General features: G+C 38.2%; 1 pseudogene; it reads right to left on the reverse strand.

The window, feature by feature from the left end:
* Positions 1–513: 513 nt before the first annotated feature.
* LOC105992858 lies at positions 514–1,177 on the reverse strand (annotated as a pseudogene).
* Between the last annotated feature and the right edge of the window lie 4,620 nt (positions 1,178–5,797).

The raw sequence follows: 5,797 nt of genomic DNA on the forward strand, positions 1-5,797 counted from the left end.
TTTATTTATTCAATCTACATTATAAAAGTCTTCCCATAGTTTTGCTTTTATTTATGTTTTAAATTACATTTACTTAGAAGCATTTACAGTGTCAACAAAACAGCTGCAACTTTTTTTTGCAATTACAGAGTAGTTAACAGAACAACAATTTTTTTGTATAAGTGTCAGACAACTCAAGATGAAAAAACTGCCATCACTGTACGTAACTAATTTGTGTTGTGTGCTAACAAGAACCTGCTCTAAATTTCCATACTAATTTACACCCCTTAGACCATACCAGACAAGATTAGTGGCTCTTGGAAATACCACCACAACAGGGCTATCTAAAGGCACATTTGGTAATGTGTTAACTATACAAAAAAAAAAAGATACTGCACAGTTTCCAAACCAATCTTACATGGCCTTACATTTCAATTTTTTTCTTTAAAAGGAATGAGTTGTGTAGAGTGCTGGGGGAGAGTTAAATGCTTTATAGACAAGAAAAAACCTGCACTACAACCATCATCATCCTCTTCATTCTCCAGCCTCTTCATCTTCCTCATCTTCCCCCTCTTCCTTCTTTTTCTTGCTGTCTTCAGCCTTTAGGACTCCCTTTTTTTGCTGCATCAGTAGGCAGCAAAATCCTTTCCCTGTTTTTCCTTCAGCTCAGCGGTCTTCTTTTCATAAGGCTGCTGTCATCAGCAGCAGTGTTGTTCCATATCTCTCCCAGCTTTTCCTCAGTATTACTAAAAGGCCAGGATGTTCCCCTTTGATTTCAGGGTGATACTCAGAAGGGAAGAAGAAGGCCAAAGGAGGCCTCTTGTAGCATTGGGATCCTTGAACTTGTTTTTTGTTTCCCCTTTTTCAGGGATGTAGGTTTTCATTTCTCTTTCAGAATGAGCTTTGTCTGCCATGTCCATGTCTTCAAATTCCCCCTTCACTTTAGCAGACATGTTCTTTCACCTCTCTGTGTATTTCTTAGAAAACTCTGAGAAGTTGACCAAAGCTCCCAGGTGCTTCTTGTGTTCCTCCTGGCAAGTTTGCACAAAGAATGCATATGATGACATTTTGCCTCTTGGTTTCTTCGGATCTCCTTAGCCAGGTTTACTTTTTCCTCCTTGAGGCGCTAGCTGCCTGTTGTGCTCTCACCTGCCCCTGTGTTGTCTCTATGTATGGCAATGGATGTGAGAGCCATCATTTTGTTTTTAATATCTGCTTGTTTACCTTATAATATTGGTATTATCTATAATTCATTTCATTTCTTTAATTCATTTTTGGGGGGGTCCGCTTGTGGGGCCTGAACTCTGGGCCTGGGTGTTGTCCCTCAGCTCTTCAGCTCAAGGCTAGTGCTCTACTACTTGAGCCACAGCGCCACTTCCAGCTTTTTCTTTTTGCTTATGTGGTGCTGAGGAACTGAACCCAGGGCCTCATGCATGCAAGGCAAACGCTCTACTACTCAGCCACCTTCCCAGCCCCTAATTTATTTTTTTAAGAAAGCAAAAGTTTCTTGGGTGGGAGGTCTCTTACTGCTATTTCTATTTCAATGCTTGATTTGGGTCTGTTAAGTTGGTTTAAATCATCTTGGTTTAGTTTGCGCATGTCAATATTTGCTAGAAATTTGTCCATTTCTTCCAGATTCTCAAACTTATTAGTATAAGGTTTGAGAAGTATTCCCTTATAATGTTCTGAATCTTGGTTGTTTCTGTGGGGATATTTCCATTCTCATCTCTGTCCAGGCATTTGTGGCTTATGGCACTGATGGGAAGCTAATAATCAGAAGATCATGATTTGAGGCCATCTTGGAGAAAAGGTATGTAAGACTTTTAAATTATATTATCTTTTTTTATTTTTTTAGAGAGAAAAAGGAAGGAAGGAAAGAAGGAAGGAAGGAAGGAAGGAAGGAAGGAAGGAAGGAAGGAAGGAAGGAAGGAAGGAAGGAAGGGCCTACATTATTATTTGTTTTTGGGTCCGGTCATGGGGCCTGAACTCTGGTCCTGGGCACTGTCCCTCAGCTCTTCAGCTCAAGGTTAGCGCTCTACCACTTGAGCCACAGCGCCACTTCCGGCTTTTTTCTTTTTGCTTATGTGGTGTTGAGGAATCGAACCCAGGGCCTCATGCATGCAAGGCAAGTGCTCTACTGCTGAGCCACCTTCCCAGCCCAATTATACTATCTTTCTTAAAAGAAATTGTTTATTCTTAAAACTAAAAGCCTTACTTAGAGTCACATGAATCAGACTATGATTGCGAAATTACATACAGTGGGATCTGTCACTTATTACTTACTTTCATTTTTAAAAAAATTTATTTTACTGTAAAGATGCTGCACAGAGGGGTTGCAATTACATGAGTAAGGTAATGAGTCCATTTGTTGTTGAGCATTGTTACCCCTTCCTTTGTCTTTCTCCTCCTATCCCTTTTCTCCTCCCCCACTTCTCCCCTACCCAAGTTGTAAAGTTCATTTCAACATAGTGTCTTGTGAATATCATTGTTGCAATGGGTCATCCTGTGTCCTTGTTTCAGTATTTTGTTATTCCCCAAATTAGATAAATGTAAATACAAGATACAGGTACCAAAATCAAATACAGTGACAAAAGAGGATATACCATAGGAAGAAGAAGTCATTGTACAAAGGAGTAACCATTCAAAAATTAGTTTATGAGTACAAACAGTCTTGATTGATGCCATTGCTTTCATCATTCTCTCCCATCCCTTCCAATTCAACCCCTCCCCTCAATTTCCCTAGTTTCATATGCATTAAATATCATGATCGCATTCTCCTCTCCCCTTAGTATAATGAACTCAGTGTTGAAGTTTTTCTCCTTCTATCCCCAAACTCCTCTTCACTGTATTTTTTATTTAGTGGTCTTATGCTAGCACAATCTTCCCTGGTCTACTGCAGACAGCATGAATCTTTTCCTGGAAAAGAAAAATGGGCAGATATATAGACTAGAAAGAAAACACTGAGATAATGGATATCTGAGGAAAGAATTGTTGTGCTTTAGGGCCTTAGAGAGGAGCCTTGATGAAAGTTTGACTCATTGATTCAATAAAGTAGTTTAATTGATTCTCAGAGTTTGGTGTAATAGATTGTTAGCTCCTGTCTCCAGGCAGTGGTTATTATAAGTCTGGCACTTCACTGTGATGATGAGGAAAAACTCCCTCCAGTAACTTGAAAAGCCATTTGGACTGAGAAGAACAGAGAAGGTGCCAATCATGGGCGAAGTGGTGGTGGAAAGTAATCACAGTTTCCATCAGAGGTGTCCTTCTCACTAATGAGCCTCATATCTTAATGTAATTATACAGCTGTGGATGGATTTGAGTGTAGGCACATGTTTTAAAGATTAAAAAAAGAAGAATATAGACACTTCATAGTTTACATATATTCAGTTTTTTTAATTTGTAAAAAGCAGTTTTTTCCAGAGCATTTTCTGAAACCAAGAGAATAAGTCTAGTGGTACTTTTTCATTACATAATCTGGCTTTTAATTTGATGCATTTTTGTACATTATCCTATGCTCTCTTTTCTTTGGGAGTATTAGTGTTGACAATACTCATTTGACCTTCCCAGTAAAGTTATAAACCATTGAAAGCATATATGCAGATAGACACTACGTGACACTGCAGGATTAACAGTGTGTTGATCAATTGTGTAAAAAATATTGCTGTATCCCCTTTTCCTCCATTTTCACTTGCAATATCATTAACACGTTTTTTAGAGTTGCATTTAAATAGCCATTCAGTATTGTAAGCATTGTTTTAAGAGGACATTTTTAAAGGAAATCACAAAAAAAGGTGAGAAAAGTTATGATATTATGGCAGTAGTGCATAGAAATTGTGTATTAGGCTAGTGGTAGTAGGTATGCAGAAGAAGATACAGATTTGAGGCATGTGAAGGAAATGAACAGATATTTTAATTAGTAGGATGTACCAATATAGAATATGCAGTCCAGGATAATAAGGAAGATAGGATAGACAGATAATTTTATAAAGTTATAAAATGCCAGCCACCCTAGCTACTCAGGAAGCATACACTGGAAGAATCACAATTTTGAGGACAGCTGGGGCAAAAAAGTTAACAAGACCTCTCCATCTCAACCAATAAGAAGGATATAGTAGTCCCTGTATATGGTCTCAGATTCTCAGCAGGCCTTATGTAGGAAGACGATGATCTGAGACTGTCCCTTGGCAAAACACAAGGTGATATCTGAAAAATAACTAAAGCAAAAAGGGCCAGAGGCATGGCTCAAGTGGTGGAGGGTTTGTATAACAAGAGTGAGGCCTTGAGTTCAAACTCCAATATCCTCCCAGAAATTTCAGGTTGGATGTATGTTTGGTCTTTGGTTTTGCTTTACCATTTAAAAATTATAGATAATAATACCTATCAATTAGGGTTATTGTATGAATTAGAGTAATTTTATATACTGGCCACAATGATACCCAAGTACAGTCTCAAACACTTGAGAAGCAGAGATAGAAGGATCTTGGTTCTAGGCAAGCCTAGCAAAAGTATGAGACTTCCATGTAAAAGGCAAAAGAACTAGAGAGGGGCATGGCTCAGGTAGTAGAGCACTTACCTATGAAGCATAAGCCCAGTTGAACAGTTGTAAAATGTTTGACTAATTTCTAGAGGTTTGACAAAGTTGCTTCCAACAACTTTCATTTCATCTATGTTGCTTTGGAGTGGAGGGCTTGGGTGGGAATGAGAGCTTAGGATCATTTATGATTTAAATGATGATGTGTCTCCTTTGTACTTTTTGTAAATACACAAGAAGAAAGAGGGAGGAAAAGGGGATGGAAGAGGATTCCTTTCCCATTTTTTTTTTTGGTCAGTTATGGGGCTTGAACTGGGCCTGCGCACTGTCCCTCAGCTCTTCAGTTCAAGGCAAGTGCTCTACCACTTGAGCCACAGCACCACTTCCGATTATCTGAGTAGTTTAATGGGGATGAGTCTCATGGACTTTCCTGCCCAGAATGGCTTTGAACCGTAACCCTCAGATCTCAGCCTCCTCAGTAGCTTTGATTACAGGCTTGAGCCACTGGCGCCTGGCAAAAGGGTTCCTTTTGTAAGGAACTCACTGTTGTGATAACAGCAGTAATGTTCATGAGGGCAGGGCTCCCATATCTCAAACACTTTCCATTACTGTTTCTCAGCACTCTTGCCCTGGGGAATCTTTTCCACCACATTAACATTCTGACATTCAAACCATTACACTAGCTAAGGATTGGTTGATTGGTATCTTTATGGGGAAAAAAATGAACATTTAGTTTAATGGAATTTCTGTTGCTTTCTTCTGTACTTATTTCAATTATTTCTGCTATGATGATTGTAACTTCATTTTTTTTCTCTTCACTTTGGGCTTAGTTTATTGTTGCTCATTAAAGTATAACATTAAATTATTAGTAATTCATAGCTCTCATAGATATTCTCTGATCAGAAATTGTTATTGTATTTTCCTTTGCTTCTTTAGGCATGGTTTCTTTCAGGTCTTTCTTTCCTTTTTACTTATTTATTTACTTATTAATTTTGCAGTGTTGGGGATCAAACCTGGTCTTGTACATGCTGTGAGTGCTCTACCACTGAGCTACATCCTCAGGCCCTCTTTTCTTTATTTTCGAAAATGAATTTACTGTGTATATTTGAAGTTTACCCCATGACAATACAGGATACACAAATAAAATGTGGGTACTATAATAAATGAAGTTAATATATCTAGAATGCCACATAGCTACTTTTTTGTGCCATGAGAGTAGCTAAACTGTTTTTGACACAAGTACTAAATATAGTACAGTTTTATTCATTAAGTTTTTATATTGCACAT

This window comes from Dipodomys ordii, unplaced genomic scaffold, assembly GCF_000151885.1.
Source record: "Dipodomys ordii isolate 6190 unplaced genomic scaffold, Dord_2.0 Scaffold89, whole genome shotgun sequence".
NCBI lineage: Eukaryota > Metazoa > Chordata > Mammalia > Rodentia > Heteromyidae > Dipodomys > Dipodomys ordii.